Source organism: Anas platyrhynchos, chromosome 22 (assembly GCF_047663525.1).
Source record: "Anas platyrhynchos isolate ZD024472 breed Pekin duck chromosome 22, IASCAAS_PekinDuck_T2T, whole genome shotgun sequence".
Taxonomy (NCBI): domain Eukaryota; kingdom Metazoa; phylum Chordata; class Aves; order Anseriformes; family Anatidae; genus Anas; species Anas platyrhynchos.
The window spans coordinates 3,223,729-3,243,154 of record NC_092608.1 but is presented as its reverse complement, the minus strand read 5'-3'; the positions used below and the strand labels follow the sequence as shown (position 1 = coordinate 3,243,154).

Below are 19,426 nucleotides of genomic sequence, written 5' to 3'. Positions count from 1 at the left end.
TTGGAAATAAGCACTTCCTGACGTATTTTCTTCTTGTAAATATTTAGAAGCAAACTGGGAGTAAAAATTGACAGATTAAGTCCTTAAGGATTATCTCAAAGCTGCTGCTCTGCGTTGCCAGAATGGCACAGATTTTGGCTGAGCTGCTTTTGCACGGGGTGACCGTGCTCCACGGAAAGCACATGCCTGCAATCACTGCTGGCCGTGCCTGCTGTTTCTTCCCCAGCACCGCACCTAACAGAGCAGGGAGACTCCAAAAAGAGGCAGAAACCAGTTGAATTACCTGACAGAAACACACCTTCTTTCTGTACTTGCAAAAAAAAGAAGCAACTAAACAATTTCAAAGCTCTGACCCTGCAATTTTTACTGATGATAAGACGATGAGGGAAAAGAAACGAAAACTGCTCCGATTTCTGGCTTACTGCACGCAACCAGCTCCTCTGACACACAAATCCATGCGGTGCTGAGCAAACACACCGCCTTCATGAGCAGCTTGAAAAATCTTGTTTCCTGGTATTTTTTTTTCACATGAGTCTGATACAACGGCCTGTTGTTTAAAGCAACAGACCGCCGTGGAGCAAAAACAGATCTAACACCCTGATTAACCTCCTGTTTTGAGCAGCAAAGATCAGCTGCATTTAGCACTGACTGCTAAGACACGCTTCAGAATTAGGAAAAAAAAAAAAAAAAGAAACAAACAACCTGCTTTACCTTATTGGACATGCAATGCTGCTGTTTTATTTTGTGCAAATTATTGCTCTGGGTTGGGCTGAATATGCACATCGATTATTTGATTACCAGCCTTGGGTGAAGACAGGTGCCTCCGTGCTGAGCTGAGGGTTGTGTGCTGGGGGCAGAAGGGCTCACCACCTAAGTTAGATTTGGGGGAGTCCTCCAGTCTGTAAAAACAGTGAGTGGCCTAATGCAAGCCTCCAGACTTTTGTTGAGCCAGGACAGAATTTTCCTAGTGCCACCTTCCCTCCTCATCTTCGGGCTGGGCCAGGAGCTGCAGCACTCACCTGCCGTGTGGCTCAGGTACAGCATCCCCCATGAAAAATCCAGCGCGTGTCCATAGCGGGTCCACATCCATTTTCTCAGCTGGAAGAGCAGACAAAAAGCTGCCGAGTCGCCACCTCTCCCAGGCAGAAAGGGAACCCCCGGAGCAGTGCAGAGAGCCTGGCCTTTGAAATGGAGGCTTCATGGCAGGGATGGGAGGATGTAACACAGCAATTCATAGAAAAAAAAAAAAGACAACAACCGACTAGTACCACCCGCAGCAGCCCAAAAGCATCTGTAAAAATTAGGTTACTTAATGAGCTTTGCCAATCTCTAAACAACATTAGTCTATGAATATGCAGCACAGAGACAATGTCTGGAAGGGTCAGCCATGGGTCGCCGTACTCTGAGCAGCATTTTGCTCGGAGGAACGCGCGTCTGTTAGACCTGAGAGCATCCCACAGCCCTGCTCCTGCTCAGGGCAGCTCAGCTCAACTTCACAGCACACAGTCACAGGAGACTCAGCAGAATTTGGGCCCAAATTCACAGAGCTCCAACCTCATGTTGCCACATAGCTTCAGCATTTGCGTGACTCAGGCAGAGGTTTCATGGTGTGAATATTTGGGAACATCAAGCCCAGATGCAGTTTTGTGGCAGGTGACTAAACTTCCAACAATTTGTCAAGAATCTGATGTGAGTTTTGGTCTGAATCTGTCTTTAATGTGAAAATGAAGTTCAGGGAGTGCCTGCTCTCCCTGTAGCAATCCATCTTTTTGGTTGCATGCATCCCTTCCATCTACAGCACCCAGAGACAAGCTCATGTGGTGCCACTTGTGCCTTTACCAGGTGGAGCGCTGGTCCTGCTCCATGAAATGAGGTCACGGCACCCCCTTCCTGCACCTTCCTCTTGTATTTGAATGCAGGAGTCAGGGTGTGCCAGAGCCACCTGCTTGGAAACAAACGCCAGGGATTACTCATTCAAATCACAGGCAGCGAGGATGTGGGTGACGGCAAGCACACAACTGCAGAGGAGACACCAGGCCGGCACACAGCCTCATTACCACCTCATAAAGTAGAACACGCATGCAAATGACAAGGTGTCAGCATTACCTCATGCCGGCAAACTGGGGCACCCCAACCACAGCTAGCAAAGCTTGGAGCTCTGCTTTTATTTATTTTATTTTATTTATTTTCAGGGGGTGATAGCAGAGCATCGGATGCCTGTAGGTGCATTTGGCCACCGTACAGGCGGCTGACCCTTGCTGATAGGAGCGACACGTGCACGCATCCAGCAATTAACACCCTTGCTCTTATGAAATGCAAAGTGCCCCGGCTTCTCAGTAGCCCCAGGGAATAAAAATTCTCAGCGTCTCGGCTTTGCTGCTGGCATGGGCAGAGGTCTCCCACCAGCAGGGCTCAGGGGGCACAACCCAGCCACGGCTGCAGACGTGCAGCCTCCGTGGCAAACAAGCTCTTGGCCAGAAATCCTCAGCATCTCCCTGCTTTATCGGGGCCGCCAGCAGCCACATCGCATTTTCCCTTGTAGACTTGGTTTACATGCAGGGGGATTATTTCCGTTGGGATTGTTTCAACTCCAACCAACTGTTGGGCTATTAAATTTAAAGCGGCTTTCCTAATCTGTGATACTTGCACCTGTTTACTTGCTGCTGTCCACATTGCTGGCAACCACACCTGTGTCAGTGGATACAGCTGGCTTAGGGTAAGTCCAGCTGATTTTGGAATACTGCAAGAAAAGAACACTGCAAGAAAAGAAGATGCATCCCCCAGGGATGGGACAGGACAGGTAGCAGGTATCCAAGCACACCACGGTGCCTGAAAGTACTCACATCGTTTGCAGCAGCAGATGGGAGCTATTTGAAAGTTTGGAGCCAGGGCCTGAGTGACTATAGGGTGATGGGAGCAGATACAAAAGGAAGGTGGTTGTGATGGAGCTTCCTTCCTGCCATTCCACCCCCTTTTTTTCCTTTTTTTTTTTGTAGATGTGCTGGAAAGTGCTGAGGCCCTTGCTGGAATTCAGGCATCTACATTTGTGATAAAAATACTTTGGCTTCCCTAGATGAGCTCAAACCATTTCACAAACAGACAGCAAACAGAACAGTCACGTACCTGAGAGAAGAAGGGGTTGAAGATGATGTGAACGTGGTGCTTTGTTAGGTCTTAGAGGGAAGAGATGGCAGCAAAGAGAAATTTTAAGGAGACACATGGAAGGGCTGCCAGTTATTTCTACCTATCCCAGATATTTTAAAAACAGTGAGAATACCACTCTCAGTCTGATTTGTCATGCAGAACTTGAGTAAATTCACCCAACTCAAGCAATTAACGTTGGTGTCTAGTAAGCTGATCAGACTTAGATGCATGAAAAGTAGCATTAGGGAGACTAAAATACATAATCCAAACTACAATGGCCGATCTGAGCAAATGCCCACCCTAAAATGTGGAATAACTCCAAAAAAATTTGAACGCATGGTCAATTATCTTAATAATTTATCTTTGACACCAACCTGCCTGCTGACTTCGAGCAGCATTAGCAAGGCTGGGACAAACACCCAACCTGACACGGTGCCTTTTAGATCTGTTTTACACAGCTTTAAGATGATGAGTGCATCATCAGGGCAAGAAGTATCAAGGGTTGTCCTCAGAGGGATGGTTAAAAAAAAAAAAAAACACTAGAAAGAAAACCACAGTTGTAGATATAAACATGCTATGCAGGGAAAACAGAAGATGCCAAGAGTATGAGCAGTTTCTGAAGCCCTTACAAAAGCACACTGATTAAAGCAAGACTTCAAAAACTGACACACTAATAGCAGTTCTTGCTCTACAGACATTTATACTTGGTGAGCAGCTCCTCCTGCTTCGTCTCCCCACGTGAAGAAGGGATGATGCCTAAAAAAAAAAAAAAAGCACATGGAACAGCTTCCCCAGCACTGCAGATCCATGCGATGTTCTGGAAACTAAGCGGCCAACATCTGAGCAAACTGGCTTTTGAAAACCAGAGATCAACTTTGCATGGATAATTCAAATGAGGAAACCAACAAACGCTTCAATGACTGCACGCATTTGAATGCCAAATAATAGGACGATAAAAACACAAAGTAACCAGCCCAACCTGGTAGATCCTGGGAAATTATAAAGGAAAAAAATATTTCAGTTGACTCAGCAATAGGACAGTGATGCACAGTGACCCTTCTACAGGGTCTTACTTGAGTATTTAATGGTGAAGTTGGTTAGAAAAAAAAGGTTTCTTTATGTTTAATCAAACGTTATGCTTCAAAAGTGATGGTCCTCTTTCCTGCCCCAAGTGGGGAATATCTGCTTGTACCTAACTATAGGGTCACTACCCACTGAGACTTGATATCCCATCATTTCTCATGTCATTTGGGTCATCTAGAACTTGATCAGACCTAGGGAAAGTATCAGCAAAGAGGAGGCTGCAGCTACATCTCTGCAGACCTTTGAGAAATGCACGCTGCCATGCTGAAGACCACATTTACCATCCAGACTAGGCAGTAATTCCTTAAGTACGGCTTCTGGCGTAGCCAAAAAGCACCCGGGATACCAGGAAATGTTGTCCTGAGCACACACCTGGTGGATTTATACGCTATCAGGCAGCACGGCGTGCTCCATGCGTGCCTGGGCAGGCGAGAGCTGCTGGTGGGAGGCACACGGAGCTGGGCATGCTGCGCTCCCGGCTGCTCCCCACGCACCTCTCCTCCTGATAGCTCGGGGATTTGTCCGGATGGAGAGCCCAAATCCATCTGGTCTTCCTGGAAAGCAATGGGCAACACCAGTTTCTTGGTTGGTATCTTCCTGGGGAAAAAGAAAAAAAAAAATCTGGCCTGAGAAAAATCAAACACTTGGTACAAGGAATCATGGAGAAATAGGGGCTGTCTGACCTGCCGGTCTATGTATGACTAGAGCCAAAGTGTGTATTAAGGTAATAACCAGGCCTATTTTTTATGTTAGGTTAATAAGAGCAATAAGAATCTAAAATGAAGCTCCAACAAGCTGGAGGTCTAGTTAATTTTACAAATTGCATGTTCAGATACTAGAGATGCACTAAGTTGCGCAACAGGAGACCAGTGCTGATTTTTCTTTCCCATTAAAACAATTTATTATTGTAAGGGAAATGGTGTATCAGTTCTATAAACCTCAAATGCCAGCTTGCCCCAAAGTCATTGCACTTTAGGAAAACCTGACCTACTTTTCTTGTTGTGACTTGGACTTGTCATTCCAGGAATCTGGAAGGTGGCTATGTGGAAGAGGAGCTGTCGTTAGACCTACATAGGAGCCTTGGTTCTAGACTCCACTGGAAGCCTTCTGTACTGTCGTGGAAATTGCTGCAGGAACTAGAATGATTGTCTGTCTGCCAACACGGAAAATCCCTTCTGGAAGGAGTTTCTCCGGGCAGGTTGTGCTGCCACAACTCTTTAGCACTGGGACACTCCAAAAGATCTAAACGTCACATTTCTCTACACCAACCTCCTCCAAGTGGTAGCTATTTAGAAAAAGAAATGCATCAGAAGTCTCCAAAGCTATAGCTAAAGTAAAAAAAAAAAAAAAGAAAAAAAAAAAGTGAAAAAATTATCCATAGCCCTAATTTAAATCTAAGAAAAATGAGTCTGCCCACCCATAAAATGAATAAAAATTAAAATCTTGCTAGTTCATACTGATTGTTTGCAGGGAACACGAAAGCTTGAGATGAGAAATGCTACAGCAGCACGGAGCACTGTCATTTTACAGTGAGCTTCATTTGACAACACCGTCGGGGAAAGGGGCAGGGGAAAAAAGAAAAAAAAAAAAAAAAAGAAGCTTTCCACAAAGCAAAAAGGAGGCAAACTGTGCTTTTGTGACAGCTGGCCTCATCAGTGGCATTACATTCAGAAGGGAGGCAGGTACTATTCAAGAGACAGCAGTGCAGGACTGGCAGGAGATCAGTAGTCAGCACAGGAAATGTTTTTTTGAAAAAATCCTAATTATGGCTCTTCTCTCCCAGTCTATCCTGTGCTGCACTGTAATTACAGGAACAAAGCTGCAAAGGGGGCTGTTTCTCAAGGAAGAAGTTGTGTTACAGACACATGAGCAAAATCCAAAATGTGTTTACAGACGGCGGGAGCTGTGCCCACACAATCTAAGCTGAGAGAAGAGAGACAAAACCAGACAAATAAAGAAGCAGGAAAGATACAGTGACATCCTGTATCTCTTTCTCCATGGTAGCTGTTTTTGCTTTTTTTTGGACATTTTTAAACTGCACATAGCTCATTTTTCTCTTTAAGTCAGAGGGGACAGAAAGGGCAGAGGCATGACAAGGAGAATACAAGCCACTCCATCACTGCTTAAGCACGTCTTCTTGTGCCAGCTGAAGTCTAAACACACTGAGGGTGATGCACGTATTTAAGCACACCTTTTATTATGTCTAACTCCAATGACAGGTTGGATTCGGACAGGTTTCACATTACGGACATGAAAGAATACTGAACGCCCACAGGAATAAAGCACAGAGGACCTTGGTGCTGCACAACTCCTCCGCAACATCCCTCCTCAAAACCATACTATAGAACATGGAGGGCATCTCAGCGCCCCATCCAGACATCACCCCTCACAGTCCGTCCAAATTTACATCTATGGGACACGATGTAGATGAAACCTGACTCAGGATGGAAATCCCATACCTGAGACCTGACTCAGGATGTTTCCCCAGTGGCCACCATACATGCCATTTTCAAATTGTCCCCACGTTTCCATTCTACGAGGCTTCCCGTGACCCATCCAGATTTCTGCATCTTGCTGGGCTCCAAAAGTTGCGTAAAGCCCCAGTCCCCATTTCCCACTCCTAGCAACACCGCTCCCGTGCCTGACTTCACCTGCAATAATTGGTCTCTGAAGGACAAGAAACGGCAGCGACTTGTGCTGGGTTGCAAGGTGTGGGAATGGAGGAAATTAACACCGACTCTTTTTTCCATCCCAGTGAATAACGTGATTACTGGGGAGGGAGAGGAGGAGGGGAGAAGGGCTGAGCCTTACATTAGCTGTCAGATGGGGTTTACTTTTTTTTTTTTCTTTCTTTCTTTTAAAGCAAGCAGATGGGGCGACCATTAAATTCACAGCCTGCCCCACGCAAACATATATCACAGCAGCTTCTGCCAATAAAAGAGGTAAATAAAGTGTTCCTTAAGTCATCAGCATTCTCGTGTAAAAACAACAAAAAGAATATAGGGAAAAAGTTGGCAGTGGAGTAACCCCAAGTGATGCCAGCATGTTGAAACAGGATGTTCTGGACACTAGCTGCACAGGTCAATAAAACAGCAGAACCGAAGCAATCAGTCATAACGCATCTTTTTTTTTCCACCTGTCAAATAATTACCACTTCCACCTTATTTTGAGTCTCATTGATTGAGGTACAAACAACCTTCCTTATGGTGCTGCCTGCTCAGGGGTGAGCTTTTCTTATGAGAACCACTTGAGAAGCCAGGGTTATTGATGCAGCCTCTTATTTTCCTGACAAGCTGCAGCAGGCACACAACTACATGGGACCAGCTTTGCTACCTGGTGTAGCTACAGAACCCCATCAAACTTTCAGAAGCAGCCAGACTCGTTGCCTTGTCTTTAACATTCTGATACCACTAAGCACAGCAGTGGTCAGGGTGTTTCCATCCTGAAAAGTTTTTTTTGGGGGAAAATCTTTTATTGTAAGAGCAACCAAAGTCAGCTGATAGCAAACAGAGAGATAGCAAGCGCTGCTTGGAAACTCCCCATTATCTAGTGATCCCATAGATACTCCACGGGGAGCAAGCCAGAACACAGAGATGCAAAACCCTCTGAACCCAAGTGTTTAGATTACCATTTCCTGAAGGGGAAAAAAAAAAAGGAAGGGATTAATTTCATGAATGTTGCCTTTCTTGTGAACCACTCACCAAAACTGCTCCCAAACCCTTCATGGTCAGTCCTGCCCTTGCTTGCAAGAGGACTTGATTCAAGACCGTCTTTGTTTCCTGCCATTTCGTTCACACATTACACCCAAACCACCGCCAGAGCACGAACATGTGCAAACATCAGCCTCTGGTTGAAGCTGGTGTTTCATAGCCTGTAGGCTTTTACTCTGTACTTAGAGTTCAGCCCATGCAAGTATCAATTAAATAAACTATGCCAGTAGTCTCACTGTTCGGGGCAACTTTTTATTTCCACACGTAATGAAAGGTCTGTTCACAAAAGCGGAGTATTTAAGGTTAATAGTTTTTGTCATTTCTTATAAGCATTATCATATTTCCCAGAATACAAGTGCACCCATTGAGTGCATTTTCCCTTCTGTCTTAATTAGATGAGAGCAGGCACACAACCAGGGATAGCACTGGTCACCAAAACACACTATTATTAATACTGCAATGGTACTGAAACTCTAAAAACTCCCCAGACAGGAAAAAAGAAATTAATAAATTCAGGCACGTAGAATAGGATCAATCAGTTCACAGGCCAGGTGAAGATACATAGTTCTTAATCTACATTTTCATTAGTTGCCAAGTTGGTAAAGCAGGTAGCATGAGCAAATGCCACAGAAGTATGCTCACAGCAAACATTGTAAGCTTCTAGTCTTCTAAAGGTGTGGGGAAATTAAAGCCTGAAACATCTGACAGAAGGCTGAACAGGAAAAAAATATAAGGGAGAAAAGCCATAGGCAGCTAACTGAAGGGAAGAAGGTTTTGTGTCTTGATTTTGTGGTTTAAAACACCACAGTTAAGGCCAGTGATTTCTAAAAATGCTTCATTTGATTTCCTGAAGCCAAGAATTTGGGGCAGTAGTCTGAGGGACATTTCAGTCCAATTCTAAAAAATTAAAAAAAAAATAAAAATCCAACACTGATGTATTTCTAGAAAAAATTCTAGAAAAATGCATTCTGTTCATTTCCTGTGTTTCTTCTTTAATTTGATGACATCCATGGTGCCCAGCTGTTATGTCCTTACAACATCGTAATTCAGGTTTACTTGTGATGAAAAAGGCTTGCCTTAAAACTGCTATTTTTCCTGCAGGAAACGACTCCTCTGGACGAAAGGTCAGGTGCTCCTGCCCTTAAATTACACCGTATCTGTCAGACAGACAGACTTGAAGTGGTTGAGGTGAGGTTTGCCCTCTGCAAGTCCAGACAGACCCTGCGCCACCGAGCCTGTTCTGTGTGAACCCAAGGGAAGTGAGAGGGGAAAAAATACTTCCCATCCCTTCCTTTGACTGCTCAGGATCGCCTAACTAACCACGGAGAGACTTTCACTGGACCTAGCGGGAATGGCAATATTTTGGTGCCATCCAGCAGATATTTAGGACCTATAGATCAAGCGCGGCCCTTAACTCTGAATTTCCTGCTTGCCTTTCCAACGCCAAACAAAGCAACCTCTATGTAAAAGCTGCCTCACGCACGGGGAAGCAGCCGGTTAGGACATGCCTTTTTTTTCCCTCTTGACACCCTTCGAGGTACCCCTATGGAAAGGGCACGGGAGCGCCGTTCCCAGCCGCGCCGCTGGGCGCGTTGAGTCACCCCTAGAGCGAGCAGGAAGGGTGTTGGCGGCCAGGAAGCTCCCTGGTGAGTCACTGCCAAACGCGGCCGTACCTAGAGAAACTTGGCGTGGCCTCGCTTAGCTCCATGCCTGTGCTGCTCCTCCTCCCATCTCGCTGCTAACCGAAAACCGATTGTTAACGGCAGGAGCTACTGAGCGAAGCGAAGGCGGAGATTTTAAAGCTGAGCACCGAGAGAGAGCTACTTGCATTCAAGAAGCAGAGGAGCATTACGATGAAAAGTATTGCAATAAGAAGAATGAAGACTATAAGCAAAACCAATTTTTTGCCACTCAGGTGGACAAAATCAGTCAGTTTTCCCCACCTATTTTACGATTTCCAGCATAACTACTTCCAGTTTTAAACCCGGATGCACTGACATAGCCCACATTGACCTGATGGGGCATTGGTGTAGGAAACTGAGTTTCCAATTTCCCCGTGACTTTCCATGCTACAATTTTTCTCCCGCATTTTCAGGATGATTCAAGCATCTCCTTACCTTTTTTTTTTTTTTTTTTTTTGGCAGCATGGTTTACATAGACCTCCTCCTGCTAGCATTACCCACCCACCTCCCTCTCTTCCATCCCATGCTGAGCACCTATCTCAAGCAGACGTGGAAAAGCACAGCACCGATTGCAGATAACAATCTTAGCCATTGCAATTTGGACACAGCAGGTGACAAAAAGTTCCTCCAAACAATGCTGGAGATTACTACGAACGTCTCTTTGTCTTAGGTCACCGTACTTAGGTCACCATACTTCACATCTGCTCTGGCATGAGGCCAGTGTCAAAGCAGACCAAGCCTTACAAACACAGGACACTTAGCCTAAATGCTCTGGGCCCAGGCTAAATGTGAACGCGTCTCTTCATATCTTAAGAGCTGATATGAATACATCAGCACAGTAAGTAGATCCAATGAAACTTAGCCATAAAAATTAAATATAACCAGGGGTTGTGGTCAAGATTTCTTATTAGTGGTTTATTTTCCTATATATATACACATGTGTATATATATATATAATTATATAGCCAACCAGTTTTCAAGGATCTCCACATTACAGAACCAGATGCTCTTACGCTACGTGACACCTAAATACAGGGGAAAGCCCCACCCCGAAGTGCCTGCTAATCAAGCATTTGGGATTTAGCGCAGAATTGACGTGAAGTCACCTCCAGCCCACAGGTTCAGAGATAAGCCTTCCCTGGCACGGGTGCTGATGGACACCTTTCAGATTTAGCGTAGCCCAAAGTAGTCTGCTTTGGTGGAAACAGGCAACCGCCCACTGAGTAACGCTTCTGTGCAAAACCTCAGCAGATGCACGTTTGCATAAGTAGGCCAAACCCAAAGGAAAGATTCTGATTTTCCTGCTGATATACCTAGTTTTACCCTGCTGTCTGTAGTGCAAGGATCTCTGAGGAAGTATCTTAATTGGACTCGGAGATAAAGAGCAGTCTAGAATGAAAATTACCACATTTTGAGGGCACAGAAACATTTAAGGGAAGAAAAAAAAATCCATAGGTAATGTTCTTCCACCACTCCGTCAAGCTTCTTGAAGCTCAAAACCTCAAAAGTCTGGGATATATGTCTGCTCTTGCTTGCAGTATTTAATCCCTGAATGACAGTGGTTTTATTCGTTGATTTGCTTAACACTGATGTGAATGGTGCTTACAAACACTCCTCCTGTCTGTGTATCAGATTAGGATTACCTGGAATAGTGCTCTCTCACTTGTAAATTAGCTAGAGTGCTAATGACTGAAACTAGAGCTCTCTTTATGGCCTCTTCATTGCTTAATCTGAGATGGCTTGGCCTTGATAATTGTTAATTACCAGCTATCAAATGGAAAATGTGACTAGTGCGTTATTAAGCTTTTGCTAGCTTTGACAAGCTGTTTGACAAAGCCAAGGAAATTTTAAACTGGCTTTCTCAAAATTAATCATCGTGCATCTTAAAAAATGGTAGTAAAATATAGGGAAAATCCAACAGAAAGATCCAATGCCAACATGAACAACACCCCAGGTGTTGGTCTTAAGATTTTATTTTTATTTTCCCTGGAATTCCTCGGGACCAGTGGCCTCCACGACACCTGGAGTGGCCTTACAGGTGATGTACAAGGTTCCTTTGTGCATTCCTCACACCTCACCTGCTCTGGAAATGCCTCGACTCCACTGGTCATAAAGGATCATGCAAAAATGCCTGACAGGGAAAGGTGTTAATGGCATCAACAGTCTGCTGGGGTGGTGATTTGAGTTCATCCCATTCAGAACAGGGGAAGGGGCTAGGTGGTCTCTCAAGGTCCTTCTGTCCTTTTCATCACTGAACCCATGGTCTTCTGATCATTTTCCCTTACTGCTTCCAAGAGCTTATTGCAGCAGTGGACTTGACCCTTTCAAAAAAAAGGATCTATCATTTGTAAGGCACATTTTGCTTGCTGTATTTTGCTCTGTTAGCTGATGGCAACGTATAAATGAGAAATAATGCTGCTGTTGAATGAATTTGCCAAGAGCTATCACTCATTGTGCCACTTACTACCCTACAATTCTTTTGCTGCTTACAGCATCATGCCATGAAAAAAACCCACACGCAATTCAATGTTGTGCAGCATGCAGAATTCCCATTGCAACAGAAGCTGTAAATGGGGTCGCCAAGGGGACCGCATCTTTCTCTGGCTGTTTCATTTGTAATGCACTGGGATTATTATGTTTTATTTGGAAAGCAATCCTTTCCTTAAGGGTCATGCTACAAGATTATTAAAACAGCATGGAATACATAATTTTCTCTTTCACTACCTCACCTGATTCTTTGTCATCTTAGAAGAAACAAAAGGAAGAAGGATCAATAAAGCATAACTCATTATGCTGTCTTTTTAAAGAATTGCTAATAGTTTTTACTAGAAGAGGAAAACAATCCCCATAACACAGTTTCAGTGTATTTTTTTTTTTGAGAAGACAAAATGTGTTCTCATGTTCCTTATTCTTAAAATTGTACATCCATTGAAAAATCTGGTGTATGCTTCTTTAAAGAAATCTGTTATCCCAATGTCACATCACTTTTTTTTTTTTTTTTTTAAGTGCTTAAGAAAAATGAAAATTAGTCCTTAAAACAATTTATTCTTCCCTTTATTTGCATTCTGCTGGAAGGGCTAAAGACTTATTTATACCACATAGAATGGTTTTGCTAGGTTCAAAACCCCCTCCTTCTAACCCAAAGCTTATTGACAAAAACAAAATGAAGCTTCAAGTGACAGATGAGCTAATCTGCAGCTCAGAGCTGCAGGAGAGTACTTTATTCTATTAATCATTTGAGGCATGACTGATTATGGCTCACTGCGGTTGAATTCACTATCTTTTTTTAATGGATCAAATATTCAAACTTGATGCGACTGTAGCCAAGACAGCCAGGTCAGCAGCTTGGCATGTTCCCTATGGTGGCCCTCAGCATCTTCAGCTGGTGTCTGCCTATAGGTGATGCTGTTTTGCTCTGGAGAAGCAGCACAGTAAACAGTTTAACATCTAAGTTTGTTAAAAAACAAATGCAGGCTGGGACTTCCATCTGCCCCATGGCAGAGCTGATTTGAGTCAGGCAGCAGGAATATAACACAAGATGAGAAAGTTGTTTGCCTTTGAATATAAGAGACAGGGCTTCTGTTAAAAACGACTAAGATTGGCACGTAGCTGCCACTCTCCTGCAGCTGGACTCCCACCTGGCACTAACATTTGTGGGGAAGAGGAAGCAAGCACATGACTAAATATCCTACTCCACTTCTCAGATAAAAGCTGCAGAAAGATATCAGCACATGATACATAAAATGGTGTTCCAACAGAGCTCCCTCTCCTGCCTTCAGTGCAGCTGCCATCACCACGTACGTAAGCCCGTTTTAGCATTATTTAAGACTTTCCTTATCACAGCGGTCTGAGGTCAGATGGTGTGAAGTCATTGGAATCCACATCATTTAACTTACTGTAATTTCGGAATAGCTGCTTCTCCAGTGGCCTTGAATTGCTTTGAATATGCTAGCCTCATTTGGACCTTCATTACGCTCCCACTAGCGAGGGGAAGAGATGTTTGCTGCAGCATCCGAAATCAGTGTGTTGCAACAGCAATTGACTTTGATTTGTTTCCGTGTTGCACTATAGCCAAAATCCGTGCTGTGTACTGTAAGAAAATCATTCAGCTGAGCCATTTGTACCAAGATGAACTTGTCCCTTAATTAAATCTGTAACTGGAAGGCAGAAAACATCTCTCAACAAGCCATAAGGAAGCTGTGCAGGAAACTGTTCCAAGAGGCTCATTGCATTAGATCCATAGAGCCGTCCTTGTCCACTAGGAATGGCAGAAGACAATTTTATATATATATTTCTGGAAGGACTGGAGGTCAGATGTTGACTTGGATTGTCAGAGTCCACATGCCCCAAGCAGAAAAGACAAACCCATACAAGCTAATGCCTGAAATAAGAGCTTAGGAGATGGTGTTTCTCCATGTACCCCAAGATCTGAATCCTTCCCAAACAAGGAAAGCTGGGGGAGAAGGACTGAAAGCAGAGAAAGATATGCAGACTTTCTGTCTGCACTAATACTTGTCCTTTAGCTGTAGATTTTAGGATTAAAAAAAGTCTCAGTCTCTGAATTCAGACCATAATATTGAAAAATGTACCTCGGAACACCTAAATTCTTTTCTTATAGCATCTATGATTTCAGTAGATGCTAGAAAGCTACATACCTTTGAGGATGGCTGCCCTAAGGCATAAAATCATTATGGCACATGTTTAGGAACTGAGCTCTCCTTCAAATAAATGGATGTAAACACTGAAATGCCTTCAAATTTGGCATATGGGCTTTGATCACTTCTACAAATAGAAATCTAGTTTCTAAATCACCTGGACACTTGAAAATTAGACTGGAACATGAACTTGATTGATGGTGATGTTTTCAACTTGCTGATTCAAATGGCTACTCTAGATGAAAAAGGAATTTCTGCTCGCAGAAAATAGGAGGGAAGAGCTTGGAGAAAAGGGCCATAAAACAAATTAACACGGGGCCTCCAGGCATTGGCTCAAAACATTTCATTCCTTAGAGATGAGGTACCTTGGGGGAAACAGAAGCAGCAAAACAAATGACAAATGGAAGCCAAGGGATGCAAATGATGAAACGAAAAAGAATGCTGTAAAAAAGTTGGGCGGTATTTAAGGGCTGGGGTTTTGTTTTGTACATTATCTAATTCTCTGTGCAGAGCTAGCTTGGTAGAGAAGTCCTTCTAAACGTTCATTCTGGAAATAAATGCTTTTACCTGCTTCAAAAACGTACACTTTGCTTTTACCTTTGTATAATGCTTGATTTTTCCTTCTCTGTTTCCATTTTTACAGATGACTATATCCAATGGGGATGCTGCCACCAGAAAGGGGCCCTGTCAGCCTCAACACTGCCTTAATTTGCTGCTCCTGTGCTCTGTTGGGGCATTGAGTCCTCACAGGGTGGAAAAGGCAGGGGGCTAATTAAAATGGTGGGAGGGATGGGCAGTTAACAGCAAGCCCTCAGCCACGGGAGGAAGTATCAGGTGACAATATTGTGAGTCACCTACCAAAAAAACATAGATCCCTGGCCAAAAAAAAATAAATAAGAAGTCCCCCCAGTAACATGCAATGAGTTTGAGAGGTGACACATGAAGAGCTCTGGGGAGCATCCCCTTATTCAGGGCTACCCAAAAACAGATTTCCTGAAACAGAGTCATGCAGGGCTGGTCGCATCACCCTGAGAGCATCTATAACTCATTAACACACAGCTTATTACCATGCCCCAATGCCAGGCGGCGTGCTCTCCTGCAGCACCCACCAAGCTGCAGGAAGCCAGCGGTGGTCCAAAGCATCCCACCTGCACCTCTAGGGCAGCTCCTCCGCTCAGCAGCCCTGTGTGCAAAGCTTGGTCCCATAGCCAAGGTGATTCCTAAGTGCTTCCCGAGCTAGTGGTGCGCAAAGGACTTCTTAAAATGCTTCTTTGTAGGATTGACCCGCTCCCAGAGCTTGCTGAAGAGCTTCCAAAAGCAAATTGCTTCTGCACTCGCTGCTGTGGAAAGCTGCACAGCCCTCCAGAACAGCCAATTCCCAGATTGTGGAAACCAAGATAGAAACAGAGATTGATTCTTCTGCTTGCAGTGATAGCTCAACATGATTTGCTCAGTTTCTTCCTGAAGCAGAAGACAAGAAAACTGTTGCAAAAGCCAGTCAGTGGTCCTCCTCCTGCTCTGGTAGAGCTGCAAACAATGCTGGGGCAAACTTGATTTTGGTGAGGATTTGCACAAAAAGAGCAAAAGTCTCTATGCCAGACCATGCAAGTCTGCTCGCTGTCTTTATTTTTAAGGGGGATAGCAGGAGGAAAGGGAAAGGTAACAGGAAGAAAGATGTGTGACTTGTAGTTGATGTAAGATTGAGCCACAGAGAATTCAAATTGTGCTGCTTTTGTTTGTTTGGAACACCCTGAGGATTTGTGCCACTCCGTTCAGGCTATTTTCCAGAAATATTTAAACAAATATTGCTGTTTACAACTTCATTTGCAAATAAAAATTAAAACAACAGTAAATCAAGGCAGGAAGCTGTGATTCAAGTCAAGGCTATACTATTCAAATCCCATTTTGGTTATGAAACGCTGATCACCGAGCCTAGATTAGTTCTGATGGAAGCTGTTGATATTCTGTTGGCATTTTTTCCACACACAGTCTTTGTCTCAGGGACACCTGACAGGATATTACTGTTTAGTTATGCAAAGCGCGCCCTTATTTCCAATGCTCATCATTAGAGCCACTGATTTCTTCAATGACTTCTCAAAGCAAAGCTAGAGAAGTACGGTCACAGGAAGATAAAACACATTCAATGAAAGGACTGGAATTGAAGGGAAAAGTTAATCTCTCTTTGCCCCATGAGTTCAAGACTGGCCAAATGTAATAAATGAAAAAACTTTTAAAGCAAGGAGTTAAATATTGCAGAACCCGAAAGCTGGGGCTATGCCATACCCCCTGGAGACGTTTAGCTCTGCACTTATGGCACTGATATTAAGGGTTTGGGGTTCTCTTTCCCTCCTGGAGAACAGCCTTGTTTTGCTGTTAGTGCTTTTGGGTCCAAGAGGGGAAGAAGCTGATCCACCTCAGGGAGAAATGCTCCAGCACCCACTGCAGCTGGGGAAAATTCAATGTTGCTGCCCCAGCTGCTCCAAAGCATGCCAAGCACCCCCTTTTGGGCAGAATCTTCACCCCAACGACTTCCTGATCCAGTAAATTGCTCCGTGCTCGTGCTTTACAGGTCCTGACCCCTCTCCTGTCGGCATACCACGGCTGGTGGATTCCGATGGCCCTACACAACGGCACTGTGAGAGCAAAAGTAACCGAGCACCTGGCCCCACTCTGTACCTGCACATGGGAAAGTAAACCTTGGTAAGCCAGGTGCTGTTAACCCCACTGCTACGACGAATTGCAGCAAAGGGAGTGATTTACTAACCCAAAAAATCTTCATTTCCCACCTACTCTTTCAGCATCACGACCAGGGAGATGCCCAGAGCACCGTATCCTGAAGGGGGCTGGGAGGAGAAGGCCATGGGAAGCAGCTTGGGTCTGCTTCGTGATCTCTGTGCCCAGCAGCTCAGGAGTTAACCGACTGCAGGCGCCTGCACCTTTTATTTGCCTTGGATTTGCACCAAGTTTGAGTCATCACGTTCAAACACAGGGGAGGAGGGAAAAAAAAAAAAAAAAGTGCATTTCATATTCCAAAAAGGGCATTCCCATACCAGGACACTTCGGTTGTTACCAGGAAAAGGAGCCTTTTTGAAATAAGGTGGGTGCAACGCACGTCTCCTCCTCCAAAGGAAAGCCAGGAGCTGTTCAGAGCACTAACTACACCCAGCTCAGATGCTCTGGGGTCCAAATAAGCAAGGACCTCCAGGTACATTATGGCAGGTCTGCCTTCAGAGAGATTTAGCTTTGCTGCAGCTCCATTAAGCTCATGCTGTAGGTGGGACTGAGGGCTTTTATAGTAGCAGACTATCAAAGGAACGCAAGGAATGCAGGGTGTAAACAGATTAGATCTTTTTCCCCCCCTCTCATAGAAAGACCTAGATTTTTTTCCCTTTCCTCTAAGGCTTTACAGATTTAAATGAAACACTGAAGCATGCATGTTACTCAAGTGCACCCTGTCCCTAGTCCAGGATTCAAAGCCAACAATTCACAGGTTTTTCCTGTTTAATCAGGGGTTGTGCAGGAACTTAACCAAGCTTTGGAACCGGATCCACTGGCAGTTTGGGTTGAACTGGAAAAAAAAATTGACCTACAGCACATTAACCCCTCATTTTGCTATTTCGCCCCTTTTGAAGCATTTGTCCTACAATTACTGATGATATCCACTGGCCACGTCTCCACTGAAAGCATTTACTATCCTAATTGTTTACAGCTTGCTGTACTGGATAAATAATAACAAGGACCAAGGGTTAGGATTGCAAAAACAGTCAGTCTGGATAATTCCAGGAACTTTTCTCACCTGAAGCTAAAGCAGCTGACATCTCACCTGGGCTGTATCAACTATTTCACTAATGATTCAAAAGACAGCCTTACGAAAGCTGAAGCCTGAGCAGAAAAGGGATACACAAATCATTAAAGAATGATTTACCCATCCTCTATTTCCCACCTGCAATGGACTCCTTTCATTCCTTGAAATGAGGTTTTTATTCAAACATTTCACTGCCTTTCTTGAATCAGTATTGCCAAAGTTTCAGCCTTTTACATGCTACATGTGGGATTTCAAGGTTTTTATACTACATTTTCACCAGCATTTTGACAAGACGGCTGTGTTTGTCAAGGAGAAGCTGAGGAATAGCACTTGATAAACACAAAATCTGTTCCTCAGGCTCAGGGACGTGCCTGAAGTTCAGCAGGAGGCGGCAAAGCCACTGTGGACATGGAGCAGAGCCCGTCCACGGAGCTCAGCTAAGACACAGAAAGAAGAGAGCAGAAATGTTTTATTAAGGACAGCAGAAGTACTGCTAACCATGAAGACATCCCAGCAAACTTTTAGCTTGGTGGAAAACTGGATGTTAAATTTCCATGCATGACTGATCAGAGCAGTGATGCATTAGTAGATCTGGAGAGGCAGGAAAGGGAATAGAGACTGTTTTAAAACAGAACTGGCTGGAGATCATGTTCAGCAAGCACAGAAAGAGACTGTATCTGTATCTTTAGTATTTGAAGACTCTGGGACCAAACATTTAGAAAAAAGACACCACAGGGACATTCACACAATGATGACCACAAAAGAAAACATCTCCTGTCATTGCCAAATATGTGGCAATTCCCACTCTGCTAAAATTTCCTTACATGTTTTGTAAGGATGGCTTCGGCCTCAGCTCCAGCAGCAAAGCACGGGGTGACAAAGACTGGAAAGACACACTTCAGCCTCTCCTTCTGTGCTTTTGCCTTTTTATTGCATATAGCTCTCCTAGCTAATTGATCCAAACCTTCAACCTGAGGCTGATTACAGCATCCCTTGTACAAAAAACACTGCTACAAGAGCTGAGGTAGGTGGCCAAGGAGTGAGTCTGACACGATTAACTCCTCTGAAAGCCTAACCCACTAAGATCATTAGCGCATACATTCAAAGCAAAACAATCGCCTGGAAGAAAAATCAAACATGCACCTAATGAGTCTGAATATTTACAGAAATCTAGGGAATCATAATGGTAGCAAAATCAAAAGGTTTCATTTGAAGGACTTCATTATCATCATTTTTGAACTCTGCTCATGTTGCTCATTTGCACATTCGACAGCACTTCACGTTAAATAGTGAATCAGTATTAACGAACAGCCCATCCTGGGCAGGGCCAGAAGGTTAAGCACTGTG

At 44.2% G+C, this 19,426-nt stretch overlaps 1 long non-coding RNA gene across 6 annotated transcripts in view; it reads right to left on the bottom strand.

The window, feature by feature from the left end:
* Window positions 1-19,426, bottom strand: part of LOC106016420 (uncharacterized) — a 47,992-nt gene that overhangs the window by 16,023 nt on the left and 12,543 nt on the right. For 2 of the 6 annotated variants that reach the window (XR_003492282.3, XR_005260635.2), the window contains exons 2-3: window positions 4,600-4,824; window positions 1,020-3,900 (exon numbers count right to left, since the gene is read on the bottom strand). This is a non-coding gene — a long non-coding RNA (uncharacterized lncRNA). Of the gene's footprint in view, window positions 1-1,019; window positions 3,901-4,599; window positions 4,825-9,610; window positions 9,675-19,426 lie in introns of those variants that run through there. The other 4 variants (XR_011804617.1, XR_011804620.1, XR_011804619.1 and 1 more) reach the window with 4 other exon arrangements.